We start from the raw sequence: 19,041 nt of genomic DNA, 5'->3' as shown, positions 1-19,041 counted from the left end.
ATAGTAACTCTTCCAATTCAATTGCCTAAACATCACATTAGCTCAAATATTATGTGGTTAATTGCCTGCTAGCAATGGAAATTTGCATGTGCATATGTAACTAGCAAAGAGATTATCATTATAGTCTTGCATGTATACTGTTAAGCAACATACAGCATATTTTCAAGGTTTTGCAGCTTATCCTTGACATAACCTCAGGCTCTAATCTCCTACCACAGTGGTAACTCCAAAATTGCAAAATAACAGAAACACCTTATAAATCCCAACATAACAAACCTACAAATCTACAAACCTACAGGATATGAGAAATTTAACACTGAAAAGCAGCTTCAGACCCATTAACGAGCACAGACAAAATTCGTACAAAATTGCATTGCATGTGGCGGTAATGTAAGCATTTGGGGAAATGTGTGAATTTGTCATCTGCTGGTTATTCAAGTAATGTGCTGCATTTGTAATGCAGATCAGCTGTCGCTATAAGGTGATCTCGCAAGAGAGAATTAACACCGGAGAGTCGACCCAAATGTCACAACCAGTGTTAAAACACGATTAACAAAGATGTGTGTTAAGAATTCCTTTTTGATTCAGTGCAGATTAGCAGAGATTCATAATTCATTAACCTTGGGTGACTTACACTATAGATTAATTTTTAATTTCAGTTCAGTGGCACAACGGGAAGGTCAGCTGTGTGATATGTCATTACATCACTTCCTCCAGGAGCCCAGGTCCACGTTGACACTTCATTCTGTAGCTCTTAGTGAACACACTTCAGCGCAGAGTAAAACATGTCACTTACACTTCATTCGGAGTCAAACCAACAGATAAACAATCCAATAGCTTGACAATTTACATCAATATGAGGGCCAACACAGAGAGCTGAACAAGTCTAAAGCCCAAAGGCAGAGAGAGAGGAGAGAGAGTTTTGGCTTGGTGTCATGCAAGTCTGCAAGGTAAAAGCGTGAGGGGCTTCTTAGGGGTAATAGATCAATACGCACAGTGAAGCCAGTCTGGGTCCCTATGGCTGAGATGGATCGTTCTCGCACACACATCGAGAGGTGAGCCCAGGGCAAGCCAGTGGACTCATCCAACCTATTTTATGTGCAATCTATAGGCCAGACGGAATGATCTGCCAACTACGAGACACAAAGTACTTTAAAAAGCACCCTTGTCAGCAAATATCAAAATCGATCAGCATGTAAAAAAATAAAATAAAAATAAAATAAATACATAAATAAAATAGGAACCTCACAGAATTATAAAATTTCTGTACCTGAATACTACTGATTATTTTATCTATGCTTGTAAACGGTCTTTTTCTTTTTTTTCTTTCTTTCTTTCTTTTTACTGATTGTTCACTTGCCTTTAATCATGTTTGAACTTTCTCAGACTACAGTTTCTTTAGAATATGAAGTACTCAAAGTTTATGGAAAGCAAAGTTACAATGATATAAAATTGATATAAATAATTGAAATTGATTTTACACACTTTAGGCATTTTTAACAAGGTATCGCATATCGCATTTTTCTTCAATATTGCACAGCCCTAAACAACACTTTTTACCTAGTCACAGTTACCCATTTCGGTGCATGTCTCTTTAAATGCTAATGAGCTCTACTCACCCCTTCCCTCTCTTCTGTGGAAGAGGAAAGGTGATTTGCAAATAATTGTAAAACTATAAAGTGTGGCACTTTCTTATTCTGGAGGTGCAGCTGGATTGATTCATCCTTTTACACCGCACACTCACACAGTCAAATACTGACCTAATAACTGAAGACTTAAGACAAATTAGCACCAGCCTATTTAATTACAGCTCTAATATAATTAAACTCCCAAGGATTTAACACTGCTAACTGGCAGAGGCAAAAAAAATTACAAATAAACACATGCATGCATAGCATCGCACTGTAGATCCATTGTACTCTGCTAAATCCGCTACTTCATGCTATTACATCATATATGTTTTTATGTTGGCATGATGCAATATCAACGCTAAAGTGTTTTTTCGTCGATTTACCTTTCAGCCGCTTTCTGTAAACACCAAATATGAACAGCACAGCCGTAGGGTGGATCAGACTGTAATCAGCCAAGACATTTAATCTATTCTTTTCCCGACACAGTGATCGAGCCTGGTTACACTGATATGACAGAGTTTGTGTACTGGACAAGATTATTTCTATCCCTCTCCCAGATGCCTGATTTGCTAATGGAGTCAGTCTTGTTGGACAGAGAGAGGAGAGATTTGAGCACAACCATAGGAGAAAAGAAGAAAGAAAGAAAGAAAGAAAGAAAGAAAGAAAGAAAGAAAGAAAGAAAGAAAGAAAGAAAAAGAAAGAAAAAGAAAGAAAGACTAAACATGCAACAGTAAATGTTAAGTTGACATGGTGCCATCTCAAGCTATATTAGCAGTGTGTTGCTATATTTAATTTAAACCATTTTACACAGTTTTATTTATTGTATAATAAATAAGGTTATACATGCAAGGCTACTACATGGAACAAACACTCTTAATATGAAGAGGCGGCTACAAGCAAATCAGAAGTATTTTGAGTGTTTAGAATTTGTATAGCATTTTGCAAACCGGCTCAACCAATGGCATTCGATTTTTTTTTTTTATATTAAGTTTAATAGCAGTTTAACTTTGTGATGCCGGTTAGACAGGATTTTATGTAACCTTTAAGTAAACTTATAGACTTACAGTATATATAGACAACTAACATGCCATTGAAGCACATCTTAATTTAAAGATATTTATTGCAATTAAATATAGAGAATATAAATGAATTTGATTTCTTAAATGATATTTTAATATAATATATTTGGATAAAATGCAACATTTACTTTCTGCCCACAGCCCTTAATCACATTATTCACAAATTGACACTCTTCATAGGAAAAATTTTGGGAACCTCTTATGTAAAACAAGCACAGTATGCTGCATTTTTAACATTTATTTTTTCATTCTGAAAGTGCAGAGATGACCAGACATTTAATGAAAACATTTAAAGAGAAAAGGAATATGGAATATAACATTCAGTTTCATCCAGATTTGAACCATGGTCTACCACAAAAGCACAACAGCATAATGTTTCTAGCTTGTACATGCTAACTGCTGTGCCACATCACAGACAATACACTTTTTAGCTTAGTCAATAGAGCTCATTCACCAAATATTTAATAGTGTTTTCCCCAAGAGAACAGATGATAACACAATCCGAAAACCAATGACTTAGAAATGGGGATGGGGGTTGGGGTGCAATTTACCTGCTCTGTCATCAGTAGTAATAGAAGCATTAAAATTCAACAGTGCATCCTCATCTCTGACTTGAAATGCTCTTTACCGTTTCTGCACCAAACTCAAACGGCTGCACGCTTCCATATCAATATTTTTCTGCCCGCTTAATGTGAATTTAATGATACCAATCTCCTATTTAACGTCAGTGTGTTCTGTAATGGAAGGCTCTCAGTAGGAGAGAGCTAGAGAATCGTACAGTAAGACGCAGGAGCGGCGCTGGGGCAATGCAACCGGAGATACTATGAACCCAGCAAAGTAATCACACGGTACAAGAGTAAATCAGCCACAACATTTAGAAGTCTGCAGCATGTGAACAAAGCCCAGGAGGTAGTTAAGACTGGTTCTTAATGAGCTAATTAGGTTTGTTTAGGCAGCTTTCACATGCTGCTGGTAATGAGGGGAATGAGAGACAAATTTCATTGCCAACGAAGAGAGGATATGGAAGGGTTGTAAAGCAGAGAAGAAAAGAGCTGTTCTGAAGAAAGCGAGAAAGCGGGAAAAAAAGTATAAATACATAAATGCATTTAAATCTGCTTTGTTTTATTTTATTCTTTTCTTGAAATATATAATCTCTTTTTCCCCCTTTTTATTTGAGGATGAAGTATAATCCGGCCATTTTATTTGTGTAATTCATCCTCAAAGGGAAGCTTGCAGAAGATCGCTGAAAAGCTGAAAGCATTTGTCTGAACTTGAAGTGCTTTCCATTTCTCTACCTAAAAACGTCCCTTTAGTCTGCTCTGCAGAACATAACACAAATGCTTTTAGCACCTATAATCAATAGAAGAACACTGCAGCTATTGCTGATGTGTGTGAGGCACAAATAGTTTAAAAGTGAAAATCTGGAAGGGTTTAGATGGGTACCCTGCAAGTGTTTTTCACACACATACACAGATTTATCCACAAACAAGGACAGAGGCATGCCTCCAGAAGGTCATCACATACAAAATGTGCCCATGTAAGAGGTAAGATCTTTCTCCTCTAACTCCCAGGAAATGACCGCATACACGCACACGAGAGTATGTGTATGTTTTGTGTTTGGGGAGAGGGTGTTCAGAGGTTAAACTTTTACTCCTGAAAGTGTTCCCAACAGAGATTAATCATTCTGGGCTGGGATGCATCATTGCAGCCATAAATCATTGGGCCTGACCTCTCTTTCCTCTCTCTTGTGATATTAGTGAGGAGCGGTGAGTAGTGAGATTGCTCTCTGTATGATGTTTGCCACAAATGGTTTACACATTACATATCTTTCAAAGTGCATGGATCTCAAGTCAGGTAAATATGGAAATGGCCATTGCATCTCTTATTTAAAAGCGATTTAGGTGTTTTGGGGATTAATATGTGTCAGATATAAGTGCAATAGGTGTCCAGGGATAATCACGCCTGTCTCTGTAACACCTTTAGGCTCTGTAAACAGCCAACATACAGTACAGTATGCCAGAAAACTATCCAATCAGAAACGTATCAATCATGGGCGAATCCTAAATGCTTTTTTTGCCTTGAAAGGCAGTATAGGAACTAGACGCCATTCAAAGGGTCATTCGAAATTATTTGAGCAGTTGGATCTCTTCACAAAGGGCTCTTACACAAGGCCGTTAGCAAAGAGTACAGGACACTTAAAGAAAGCTATTTTGCCGTTTATGATCACATGCACCCTTCAGAGCACTTATTTCAAGTGCTTTGCCCTTTTAAGTGAGTGGGGCATATGATGCTCACTTTTGAATTCAATTCATCCCTTTTTTGCATGTTCAGATTTGCTGACATGTCTTTAGAGGGTGCGCGGTGTAATTTAGAAAAAAGTTAGTAAAATGTCTCCAGTTGCTTACAGCACCTTTACAATCACAAACATGTGAAATCTTGTACTGGCACTAACCTAAGCCAAATATCCCGTTTAGTTCAAGATGCTCAAACTTGGAACGTTCAAGAGGTATTTTGCTCCTTTAGTTCTGCAGCTTGCTTGGTCTTGTCGTGAAATGCTTAAATACCCCTTTCAGATCACCACAAATTTAAATGGGATTGAGGCCAATGGGATTACAGACTTAGTTTAGTTGTTCTTCATTTCTGACGTTTGCTGTTGGTACATGTTTCTTTGTTTTTTTTTTCCAAAATGCATTGACTTTGGTCTCATTTGTCAGCAGGTCATTGTTGAAGCATATTGCTATAGAACATGTATGCAGCCTTTAGCAAGCTAATGGGGAGGGTTCTTTTTCCAGAAGGCAATTGAGGATTTCTCTGACAAACACAGATGCTATCACCTGCAAGAAGTCTCTGCAGACCCTTAGCAGTGACCCCAGGTTTCTGTGTCACCTATTTTAGTATTCTATTCTTCCCTTTATACTAATCACTGTACGAGATCCACTGCTAGAAAGAGCAGCTGCTGAATTTCACCTTTTAAACTGAGGTCTGAGTGTTTATGCTTTCTTCAGGTCACATCAGAATGATTGTATTTACAAAATGAGTACACATAAATGTGATGTTGTAATTACCGATGGGAAACTTTGGTTTTCTCTGAGCCCTAACTTTCTGTATACTACTAATTTTGTTTGTGAGCCAGTTAATCTACAACCAAACTATGAGATACTTAACTGCATAGATAAACTATCAGTTACATGGTTATGGCTCCAGTGCAACTTTTCTTCTAGGGACCTCTGATAACTGTCTGTTTGTCACTGGTTTATTTAAAGCTTAATTTACTACAGTAGAACACAGGACATTTTCACAAGCCTTGCAAGTATTTTCCAGCATCAATTATCCTTCATGATTTAAATATTTGCTCGATAAAGATGTAAAAGCAGTACATTTATGAGAGTTTAATCTAAATAGGTTATCTTTATTTATTAATTTGCCTTAAAGCACTGCTAATCAGCAAATAGTCATATCTACTAATGCCCAGGCTTCTTATTCTCATCATTTTATATTATTCTTATTCATTATGTCTTTAAACAGAACGATTAAGAACTATCTTAAGAATTTAATGAATTAAACATCATGTTAGCTGTAGAAACATCTAAGAAATCTGTAGAAACACAACAAGTTTAATTACTTTTGTTTAGAGTTTAGTTGTATCAAGAGAAAAAAAAACTCTTTCCCTATTTGTTGCTCTCAGTCTCTCTAATTTCCGTTATTAAAGTTCTTCTTCCTGTTAACGTACACTCACAGTATAAAAATCTTTGTGATATCATAATAATAATGCAATCATTTCAGTCAGCATAGTAATGACTCAAAACCATTTTAAATTAATTATTCATCAATTTATATAATTATTATATAATGTAAATATACAGTATCTTGTCCTTCAAAATTCTAGGGTCAGTATGATTTGGTATGAAATTGATTCAGCAAGGCTCATCGACTGAGAAATTACATTTTGCTTGATTTTTTGACATTGTACTATGAAACCTTTCTTTAAGTTTCAGAACTTAAAACATCCTTTACTAGTCCAGAAACAGCTTTTATTGAAACCAAGCTTTTAATGACAACATGTTGATAATACACAACAAACTATGGCTCAATTTCTGGTAAACATCTACAGTTAAAGAGTAGAAATTTGCATCAGTAACACCAGTGTATAAAATCAGACAGAACAGCATTTGAGTGTCCCCTCACTTTCACCCCACTGAATAGAACAGCCAGTGCCAGGAATCACAGTCGGAAAATGGTTTTGGGAAGCTCTGCTGTAACTCAGCACCCATTCAGACTGCCAACAGCAGGGTATCAGAGTGGGCAAGACACTGGTGACAGATGTCTAGGGAGCTCTTCCTCTCTGATAAAGGCTGACGATAGCATCCTGGGCCAGTGCCAAATCAGCATTGAGTTTACCTTTGCAATAAGCCACCATCAATCAGGAATTCCCTTGCTAAAGCCTAAAACCCTTGTTTATACAAAGACACATAGGCATATACATTCATGACAAAACTCCTAAAAGTTAAGGACTCCATGAAATGGTTTCACAAGCATAGTAAACTTTTTTGCACTTACGTATTTCCTATTATTGAATATGAATATTGAATATTGAATATATACATGAAGTATAGTATAATATTATTTAAAAAAAAATTGTTTTTTTCTGGACCTTTTGCAGGAACAGAAACATATACTACTATTCAAAAGTTTGGGTTTGGTAAGATTTTTTTTTTATGTTTTTCAAAAAGAAGAACAACAATAAAAACTCTTATGCTCACTGATTAATGAAATATTACTCAAATTTAAAATAATTGTTTCTATTTTAGGATAGTTTAAAGCTGCAGTCCGTAACTTTTGACGCTCTAGCAGTTAATAAACAGAACTGCTTGCGTCTTGCGGAAGAACATTGTAGCCGGAGCTACTTCTCTCTGTTTATGTCTATGAAGAATCACAAAGGTACCGGGTTACTCCGCCGCGGTACCCCCGAAGCAATCTAAAATTGTCCGAATATAAACACTTATTATAGATGTACCCTAGTGATTCAGGACAGGCTAAAAACACAGTTTGGAAAATGGATTCATGGTGTACTCACTTATTATATACATTTTGTAAATCTTGAACACAAAAAAAAAGTTACGGACCGCAGCTCTGATTGGTTGTTTCTTACCGGGAGCGGTGAATTTCTGCAAATGGCAATAGGACCACTGGGAGGAGCCAGAGAAGCTTGATTTTTTCACAGATTATTTGTCTCATATTCTACTGTCAGGACATACTGACAGGTTTCACAAATACATTTTTACAAAAGTTACCTACTTCAGCTTTAAAATGTAATTTATTCCTGTAATGCAATGCTGAATTTTCAGCATCATTACTCCAGTCTCCTGTTTAACACGATCCTTCTAAAATCATTCTAATATTCTGATTTGATGCTCAAGATTGTTATATTACATTTATATATACATTTCTTATAATTATCGATGTTGAAAACAGCTGTGCTGCTTACTATTTTTGTGGAAACTGTGATACAGTTTGTTTTTCAGGATTCTTTGATAAACAGAAAGTTCAACAGAACAGCATTTATTTGAAATAAAAATGCATTAGGACATTATAAATGTCTTCTCAGACTTTTTTCATAATTTTTATCATGTTGAATCAAAATAATTTCTTTAAAAAAATGATCTAAAACTTTTAGCTTGTAGTGTATATAATTCATGGCTTTAGTAATCCCGTCCTGTTTTGCAACAATGAGTGCAAGAGAGTTCTTGTGCTAAATGTTGCTTCCAAGCTGATATGTAGTTGTAAGTCTGTCTGGGTCGTGGATTTGACACAGTCACCTAGTTAACGCTTATCGACAGCAACCTGAGCTGTGCTATGTTGAGGTAAACCGCATCTGTCCTGGCCTGACTAGAAGTGAAACTGTCAGCCTTAACTCTGTGGTAACCGTCGGCCTGGCCTATCATGAAGAGATACTGAAGAGTACAGATATAGTTCTTCAGCACTCTTATGTTCTCAGCTGCCCCTGTGTGAATGTGGTTTTAGATGCATTAAGGTTATTATACACTCCAACCCAACACTTTAATCTCTTAATCTGCTGAGGACTGGAATCACAGGCTGCATCTGTCAGAGTGCTCGACAGGGGAGAGGCTATACACCTTAATGTGTCAACACAACACACGCAAGCATTTTGTGACTTCCTGTGAGACAGCATTTCAAATCTGGCACTTTATGCAAGTCAACAGCCAAATCACTGACCACAAGCATGAACACACACACACACATTCATCCATTAGTGCATCTCCATACCTCAAACAAACACTACATTACCTGACACACACCCCATATTTTCCCAGCTACATTCCCAGCTCTCCTTCACACGCCATGGACCTGGCTGAAGGACGCAGGGCTAGGGAGGGGGTCTTGATAATGATGCAGACACTCAACTGCAAATGGACTTCGCTACATCAGCAGAGCCAATACGTACACACAAACATGTCTACAAAAACACACTCGCACAAGCGTGAACTAGAGTTTTTCCTAACAATACTAATTGGTTGAAAAGGGTCATGCTTATGTTGACATTAAGACCGATGCTCTTGTGTGTCCTCAGATGTTTCAATTCAATCAGCACTAACCCAGATATGTTTGGTGTAAACATACATTTCAGCAAGCCACTGGAAAATATATATATATATATATTATTATTATAAAATAAAATGAATATATTCAAAAAATTTTGGGATGCAAACAGAAGGAGTTTACATTCAGCAAAGGTGCTCAGCAGAGCCGGGTTGAGTCCAGCATCTGTGGCCCAAAGAAAGCAATGAGCCAGTGTGTGAGCTTAAGGGGGTTAAGGCCACACACACACAAACACACACACACTAACTGAGAGAGTGGGCACTGCTAAGTGTGATCGGCTCTTCACTGCTTGCTCTGCCATGTTAGCTGGAGTTACACTGTGCCAACTGGGCCAGGATGAGGGATTGTGTATGACATGCACGGCTGTCCGGCGTTAAAGCCATTTAGCCAGAGTGTGTGTTTGTGTGTGTGTGCGCTGAGAGTTATCCACACATATACTGCTTACATCTAAATATTTTGTCCGGTTTCACACACACCAGGCTGATAATAATGTCATAATAATCCCACTGGAAAGTGGGATAACCAGTCCAATCTTCATCTCTTTGAAACTGCGTGTGGGTTTTTAAGAAGGACGGCTCAAATACGCAGTTGGCCAGATTGTTGGTCTGTATCTGTGAAAACTGAAGAAGATTTGACTCATTCTGTTCAAACATCACACATTCTCACTTCCTCACCCTCAGTTGATCTCTACTCTGTGTCCATTTGATTTGAGCTCTAATTGAGAGATATGCTACATGAGAGGGGGATCAAGCAGAGGGAAGGACAGGGGAGATGAAAGCCAGAGGTCCAGCAGGGAGCTTCCATTTCTTGATCTTTCCCATCTATTTTCTGACCACCTCATTCATATCGAAGCATAGCAATAGCACAGTAAGGAACATTCAGCAAACGCTAAGATAGTATAACATGAGACGATAACAGCTATGATTCTTAAACACTTCTTACTTTTGAGACAGATAAAAGGTAAAAAAACAAAAAAAACAAAAAAAACTTGAGCAAGCATTTCGGAGAGAGAACGAGAGGGTCTTTTTTTAGTTCAGGTAGAGATGCAGTTGGACATTCAGTACTTCAAAAACTAAAATTCTATCATCATTTTCTTACCCTCATGTTGTTTGCCATCATAGCCATCTATCTGTATAAAGTGCACAAACACAGTGTAATCTAGATCCAAACACATAAATGTTAATGCAAAACATGCCATATGAATTGGAAACTGTGCATTGTTGGATTAACTACTCCATTACACACAATGACTACAATTTATCTATGACAAATAACTTTCTTGGTACCTATAGCGTCTAATTTAGCTAAATCATTTGACATCAAAACTTCTTTTTTTATCATAAATGATTTATGGAAAGCTAGGACAGTGAATAAGTATGCACTGTATCTGTTCCTCACATGCACATACTTTATCATAAGACATTAATTACAGTGCATGTAGATTTTTAAGATGCTTTTCATTTTTTGTGGTTTGACATATTCAGTCACCATCCACTGTTCTACATGGACAAGACAGTCTTCAGAATGTGTTAATCAGCAGAAGAAAGTCATACAGGTTTGAATGACATTCTTTAAGTGCCTATCAGTAAAATAGTCAACCATCTCAGAGAGCAAAAACACTGAATATATTCTGCTATAAACTGAGTCAATAACGCATTGCTTCCCCTGCAGAAACACTAAGTAGTGGTCTGTGCCTTTTTCTGACCTTAATAGAGCATATAACAGTAATTGCATGCTACAGCATTAGCCATTTCTGGCATGTTCTGTAGCTGCTGCTGATACATGACCTTATGTGTAGCTGTCAATAGCCGGAAGGGAATAGGTACAGAGGGTCTGACGATTCTTCTTAAACCGGACCGTCACGGACCGTAGCCTGTCTCGATTATGTTTCTCAACAATTTTGGTTTCAAACGCACAAAACTGCAAAGCGGACGCAAGAGACAATCGCAAATTAGAAAAAAAAAAGTGTCCCACGCGTTCTTTTTGCTTTCCACTCAGACACCACAAATAACGAGGATGATGAAACCAACGAGACAGATACACATTATCAGGACTAAAAACACAAGACAGGGTCAGTTTAATTGAAAGTGTCAGTGAAACGACACGGCTGTGAAGTTGTATTTTCAGCATTCATACAAGTGTAGAAAAACAGTCGAGGACCTAGACGTGAACTGGCAAAAGCGCACAGAGCGTGAGCATGTAAATGTAAAATCTTACCTGCGCTGAACAGCCTGTTCATTTCCCGAAGGAAACTTTTATTTCCCCCGGGGAGCACCTTCCAAACGCAACGCCGACGAGTCAATACTTTTCTTAAGATAGCTGTCAATTCCTTTAAATGTATAGCATCACAATTGAAAGCAACGGATAACGGATGAAAAGCCTAACGCAGAGCTAATGGCCACTGAATGGAGAGTCAGTTAGACGATGACCGTCCGTGGGGATCCCGCTGTCTTAAAATGCGCACACGGCGAAACACTGTAAGATCGCGAGTCTCTACAACCTTCTGCTTTGATTAAGCTAAACAGAGGCGCGCGCAGAATGAGCGCGTGTGAGGAAGATCGGACGCTACCATTCACGCTGAGGGACAGCTGACCGACGCCTCAAGCATCTGTCCGAGCGGAGAAATATCACCACTGATGGGACTTGTGAGCTGACAAACAGCCCTTCGAATCGCGTTAAACCCAAGAGAATGATTCAATTGTAATTTCCTTAAGGAGTAGGCTATGTGCTCACTCATCAGGTACATGCCCCGCATGCGGGTGCACCTGCTTGAGATGTGAGAAGAATGAAAATCATCACAGTACAGTGAATTGGTCATTATATCAAAATAAACGGGCGATGATCTGACTGTATATTATCCTGCAAATGAAGAAAGATTAAAGGCAAGAGGTGATTATACATTTGCAATAGTTGGGCCGAGGCAATGGAATAGCCTTCCTTTATCTCTTAAAATTTATAATCCTGTCTATGAGTTTAAAACTAAATCTAAATCTTAATAAATACACGAATGAATAAATGATAAACAATCAAATGCAAATTATATATTGATCTGAAGTTATTTTTTTATATATTTTTTTTAATAACTTCAGATTGAGAGATCCTTGAGAGATCAAGGAAGGTTAAGTGGTTATACAGACTTGCCATGGACAACAATTATTCACAAATATCTGAAATGACCAATCAGAATCAAATGATGTGGTGAATTCAGGTCAAATGTTTAATATTGTGTTTTGTGACTGGAAAATATTGCCCATTTATAGAGAGATGTGTAATAATGTAATATTTAATTAGTTTTAATTTTGTATCAAATGATCTTGTGATAAAAGTACCACTTTCTATGGTTCTAGTATTCTCTGTCTCTCTCTCTCCCTCTCTCTCTTTCTTTTTTAAAATCACATTTACATTCCTAAAATTACAAAACAAAAACAGCTCACACATCCCATTCAAAAAAGTGTTTCAAATCTATTATTTTTTTTACTGTTCCTGATCCCATACTAGCCTATTTACATCATGCTTATGATTACTGAATGAAATTTAGCAATTGAGCCAAAAATAAATTAATAATATTCCAAAATTAAATAAATATTCCAAGACTTAAACCTGTATCATTTTCCATCAAATACAGCCACTTTCAACAATGTTTTTCACCTGTTGAAGGGTTGAAGTCAGTCATGATCAATAATTTCCACCTGACAATTAACTTTAGGAGGGTACAGTATGTCACAAAATTGGGAGACGGTGTATTACCCTGCACACAAAAAAGTGTCTGAAATTTGGTCTTTTAGATCCACAAATCTGACGCTCTGATTAGTGCATTAATGCACCTACAATGGAATTACTTTAAAAAGGAATGGGAACAGGGCAAAATGAAAATGGGATGCAATTAAAGTCTATAACCAGGGAGTCATTGTTGAGATTCCTGCGTTATTCAGCACAAAATGAAGATTTACTGCATATTTCCCTATAGGTTGGGAACATTAAAGCTTGATTATTTGAAAACACCTTGTTAGAAAAACCCCATGCCTGCTTTTTGAAATGCGCATATCAAACATTTCTTACACTCTACAGGTGATTGTCTGATTTGGTTATGACACAGCATGTGTTCCAGCTTGAGATTTGTTTGGAGACAAAAATGGGGAGGCATTCAGTTTTGTCCATGTTGGCTTGTGCCCCCCACCTGCAACAAGACAGAGGCCAGTGAGAGAGAAACTGTTTTGTACCAAGCTGTGATTCTCAATGAGGTTATTCTCTCTGCGTCAAACCAACACTGCTCAGCATGGAGTTGTTTTCCTTGTCCCGCGAACAAGATCAGTCGGCTTTAATACATAGTTTGGTCGGTATTCTTCTCAAAGATACAATTTCAGCATTGCCACAACACTGACCATTTGTCCTCACCAAAAAAAAAAAACAAATAAATAAGAAAAAAAAACATCAAGTAAAAGAGAGAGAGGCATGTGTTAGTGTGAAGGTGCCAGCTGGCACTTGCACAGTCTAAAGAAACAGATCCACTTTTCAATTCTCACTCAATAGCACACAGAATATGGGATATATGGATTTGTATATACTACAAAGATATAACAAATAAATAAATAAAATTAAAAAGCAGCACAACTGTTTCCCATGCTGATAATTTATCAGCATATTATAATGATTTCTGCAGGACCATGTGACACCGGTTGATGAAATGGTTGATGAAAATCAGCTTTTCATCACAGGAAAAACATATCTTTTAAACTATATTAAAAGATCAAACACTTTCACAATATTTATGATAAAATAAATGCAGCCTTAATGAGCTTAAGAAACTTCTTTAAAAACATAAAAAATCTTACCGATCCCAAACTTTTGAAAGGCAGTGCACATATAACTCTTTTTAAAAAAATAAAAATAAATAAAAATAAAAACCTTTTTCAGGATATTGTCTTTCAAATATAATTCAGTAAAATCCAAATAAGCTTTAAATATCTTTATTAGAAAGTGTTTAAACAATGTTTTTCATGCTTCTTCAATTAACAAAACAATTATTGCATGGACCAGTGGAAAGGTTCTTCATGGAAGGATACAGAAAAGTAATGTCACAGTTCCAATAACGTATGCAAATTAAGAGACCTTTCTGTGTGACTCTGAAAAACACCAAAAGAAAGATGTTCATGGTTCCTGATCACCTGCGTGAACATGCCATAGTCCTGCTGCAGAGAGGCATGAGGACTGCAGATGTGAACAGAGCAATAAACTGCAATGTCTGTAATGTAAGACACCTAAGACATTGCTGCAGAGAGACAGGAAGGACAGCAGATTGTCCTTGTAATGCCAGTCCACACGTGGCCATATGAAACCCCGGATGTGTTTAAGAGCTTGCAATATACCCATACAACCATTCAAAGGTTTGGGGTCTGGAATATTGTTTTGTTAAATGTTGTTGAAAGAAGTCTTATATTCACCATGGCTGTATTTATTTCATTATAAACCGTAATATTGTGAACATGTATTTTTGTAATATATTTTTAAATGTAGTTTATTCCTGTGATGCAAAGCTGAATTTCCAGCATTCATTACTCTGATCTTCAGTGCCACTTACTCTGAGAAGTTGTGTGAAGTCAGATCAGAGCTTGCTAAATTGAGAAAAATCTTTCCTTTTTTTGTGAGAATTATGCATCAGACTTTCAAAGAATTGATGGTGGGTGGTCTACAGGCATGCCGTGTGAGGCTGGAACTAGGCAAATAGGCATATGAGAAAATGTTTCCATAGGAGACCCACATTTACTGGCAAACAACACACCAGAGTCACCTTATGTCAGAGAACAGTCTATCAGTCTCTTTCCTGCAGATACCACAACACATCATGCCTGAGAAGCCAAATGATGTCTGTTTTCTTTTCTTTTCTTTTCCTTTTTTTTTTTTTTTTTGCATGTAAAAACATGGCTTTGGAAGCTTAAGATGTAAACCGTGATAGTCATGCTGTGCCTGTGTAAGTCTGCATGCAAAATATTGTGTTTTTTTTTTTTTAAGCCAGTGAAAGAGAGAAAAGTCAAAAAACAGGTCAGCAGTAAGAGCTCAGACAAAGATATCAACTTGTAAATTCCACAAGACAACAAAGGCAATGCCAATGCCATGCTAAAATTATGAGGGAGCATGGAATATTGCACACTGTATGGGTACATGTGGATGTTAAATTTTTCACCCCTCGGCTGCATTCCAATTCCACCAAACGCTGTATATTTATGAGCAGAACCTTCTCTTCTGACTACAAATGAGAAGGGCAATGCAATCCTCTCCTTCAATCCACACCTGCTGCTATTAGATTTCCACCAAGGCTTAGAGAGTCACAAAGAGCAAAGGTGCGCTTGTAAGCAGATGAGACTGTTAGAATCAGCATGAAGCCAATGGGAGGACACAAAGGCCCCTTCCCTTAGAAGGTCTTTTTCTCAGAGTTTGTGGCAGAGTAGAATGTGCTCAGGTTCGGACTTGACTGATGCAGGAGTAAATTTACTTCCCCTGACTGTTTTGAGCGAATAACACCCATGTCACCACTGTTGAAGCTGCTTTCTAGAACCCTCATCTCTGAGCTAGCCTGGCAGAGGATATTTTGTGAAGATTAACTAAAGTCCTAATTCTACTTCGCTCCTAAATCTTACAGAACCACTAGTTTCCACCAGGAATGAGGTACATGTGGGAACAACATGGGTTTTTAATCTAGTCTGACTCCTTTAGAAGCATTGCTTTGGTAAAGGGCAAATTACTTGCACTGTTACATGCTGGAATTAGTGTAATGGAGCCATTTTGCCACCTAAACCACAATGTAGGTGACATACTCTTTTTCTCCTAATTGTTGCATGGCAACGGACATTCTAAAACATGCAACAGACCATTACTTATGATGACAGAAGATGACGGAAAGTTTATCGAAGGCTTTGATGTGCAATGAGCATTTCCTGATTGCTTTGCTTGCATCATCATTCATAACAGTGGCAAGTTTCAGGGTTAATGATGTCACTGTAAATGCAAGCACGGCTTTGTGTGCAAGTTTCTAAACCGCATTTGTTAAATTTTGAGTAAGATGTATTGCACTGTTAATTATTTAATCAATTTTGATTAATTCCTAAAATGCAAATTAGCTCATTAAAAACCTGAACCTATAGAGTTACAAGTGATAAGCTTACAAAGCAGTACTGAGGACTTGTGGTTAAAGAGTGGATGGATATATGATTAGAGTTAAATGTACGCATATAGTTAAACTGGCAAGGAAAACAACAAGGACTACAATTCTGAAATTATTATGATTATTATTATTATTATCAATCTTAAAAAAAGAATAATAATGTTATTATTATTATTATTATCATTATTATTATCATTATTATTATTATTATTATGACTACTACTAATACTACTATGCCACCACACAAACCACAGTTTAGGAGACATATTCTATTTTTCTTTTTTTCTAATACTACTACCAATTATAATAAAAATAAGAATTTTGTTCTTTTAACTCTGCTTTCAGGGTTAGAAAGCCACTAAGCAGAAATGTGTGAAGAAAGAAAGAAAGAAAAAAAAGATAATGAGATAGATAATGAGAAAGATTTGAAAATATTTGAAATATTACTTTATTATAGTTGAAATTATTATTAATTGTTATTAATATTATTAATAAAATAACATTAAAATATACAAATTATCTCCAAGTGAAGTAATATTGTTTGATTTGTGTATTCTACAAACTATATTTGTGCGAGTTTGTAGCAATGTGCTGTAGGCGTAAGTGAGCATTTATTTGAAGGGGGTTGCTTTGTGGTTGGGGGGCTGTCTCCTTCAGTAGGGGGTAGTGTTGGAGAACAGGCGGGTTGCCAGAGGAATGTTACAGGAGGGAGATAGGAGCCTGGGAGAGAAGGATCTGGCTGAAGGGAGACGTGAGGCACAGCACAGCTGGCTCTTAATTGAATTTTTTACTCGGCACTTTCACAGCTGTTTTGCTGAGATGAATGAAGAGCTTATATCTGGCACACATCCCCTTGGACACACACATACACACACACATAGTCTGCCTTTCCAGGTCATATAACTGGACGCATCAAAAGCCTGCCTTAGAGACAAAGACTCACCCTACAGTACATGTCCACTGGTGTGGAGTGAGTGTGTCTCCAGTCCTTTCACTACAGGAGCCGAGAAAGCAGAGAGAGCATCACAAAGCTGGAAAATGTTGAACCTGAATACAAATTAATAAATGAATGAACGAATAAATAAATACAATTAATTGTATACAAATAATGTGTATTAATGACTTATCACTTTCTAAATAAAAGTTGTTATTTTTGATTCTTTGTGCACACAAAGTATGCTTGTTGCTCCATAAAATTACAGTTAAACCACTGATGTCACACAGACTATTTTAACAATGTCCTCACTACCTTTCTGGGCCTTAGAGTCTAGTCTAGTCAGTTGCATTGCTGTCTATGGAGTGTCAGAAAGCTCTCTTAATCTCTTAATTTGGGCTCAGAAGATGAACAAAGGTCTTACGGGTTTGGACATGAGGGTGAGTAAGAAAAAGGCAGAATTTTCATTTTTGGGTGAACTATCTCTTTAAGTAATTTGCTCTTTGGAACATTCTGGTGTTGCAAACTTTTCAAGACAACTAAACAGCCAATTGCAATCAGCAGTCTTACATCACTTCAATGTACACCTTCAAGCACTTACAGTACTGTATCAAGAACCTCCTAAAACTGCAGTTTCAGTGAGAGTTACACTTTTTCTCAAAGGGATCTGGTTACGTGTCATTACATGTGAGCTTGCAAAAGACTGAAAAGAATTGGATAAAACAGATTTCTGTACAGTAAAAGCAATTTAGGAAGATCTTTTCACAAACAGGAATGAGGCATAGCCATGGGTATAGCTATAGATAGACAGAGCTCCCTCCTGTATTACAGTTGATCAGCCGTGCCATTTAGTGCTGTATTAGTGTGATCCTGCCTGCCTCACTTGGTGAGTCTTGACCACATCTGAGCCCCGTCAGCCTCTCCTCAGGACATCCCAAATGACAGTGTCTTCCGCTTCATTTGAGGGATTCCTTCACAGTACAGTTGGCAAAAAAATGAAAGCCACCTCATTAGATCCCTAAGCCCTGAAGCTAATGGGCCACAGAGAAAACTGGACTCAGCTTCATCCATTAATTATAATAATAACAATACCCAAGCTCCTTGAGCAGCTATTTGCTTTCCCTTTCAATTAATTTCATCACACATACTTGAGGGAGAAGACATGGAAAGTGTTATGTGAACTCTGCAATTATAGTGGCCGTAGTAGTTGAACTGACCAATCTTTGAGACCCATAGGAAAAAAGCGTCCCAGTGTGCTGCCGAAACAGCACTGCAGAAAGAGGGAGCTATTCAGCAAATCCATGCTGGGGCCAATGAGAGAAAAAATGGAAAGATACAGGAGCCGTCCCAGGGAGACGGCAGAAGAGATAGACAGATACACAACACAGATAGAAATTTCCTCCAGAAGAGGTGAGGCACAGATGGGAGGAGCTTTGACATTCCTCTCACCTCTTATCTTCCCTCTCTCCTCCTCTCACCCTCGGGGGCTCACACTAGGTGTTTAAACACTCCGGCGAGTGCAATAGGACATCGCTGGATAAGAAGTAGAAATCTGCAGACTGGAAAATGTGTTTATGTCTGTATGTCATCCATGCATAATGCAGGGTTAGAGCTCAGCGT

At 37.5% G+C, this 19,041-nt stretch overlaps 1 protein-coding gene across 3 annotated transcripts in view; it reads right to left on the bottom strand.

The window, feature by feature from the left end:
* Positions 1-19,041, bottom strand: part of LOC132113553 (teneurin-2-like) — a 364,954-nt gene that overhangs the window by 304,853 nt on the left and 41,060 nt on the right. For 2 of the 3 annotated variants that reach the window (XM_059521369.1, XM_059521370.1), the window contains exon 1: positions 11,546-11,820. The gene's annotated coding sequence lies outside the window, so the exon portion shown is untranslated. Of the gene's footprint in view, positions 1-11,545; positions 11,821-17,430; positions 17,535-19,041 lie in introns of those variants that run through there. The other variant, XM_059521368.1, reaches the window with a different exon arrangement.

Source organism: Carassius carassius, chromosome 33 (assembly GCF_963082965.1).
Source record: "Carassius carassius chromosome 33, fCarCar2.1, whole genome shotgun sequence".
NCBI lineage: Eukaryota > Metazoa > Chordata > Actinopteri > Cypriniformes > Cyprinidae > Carassius > Carassius carassius.
Note: the sequence above shows the minus strand (reverse complement) of the source record. Positions and strands in the feature narration are given on the sequence as shown.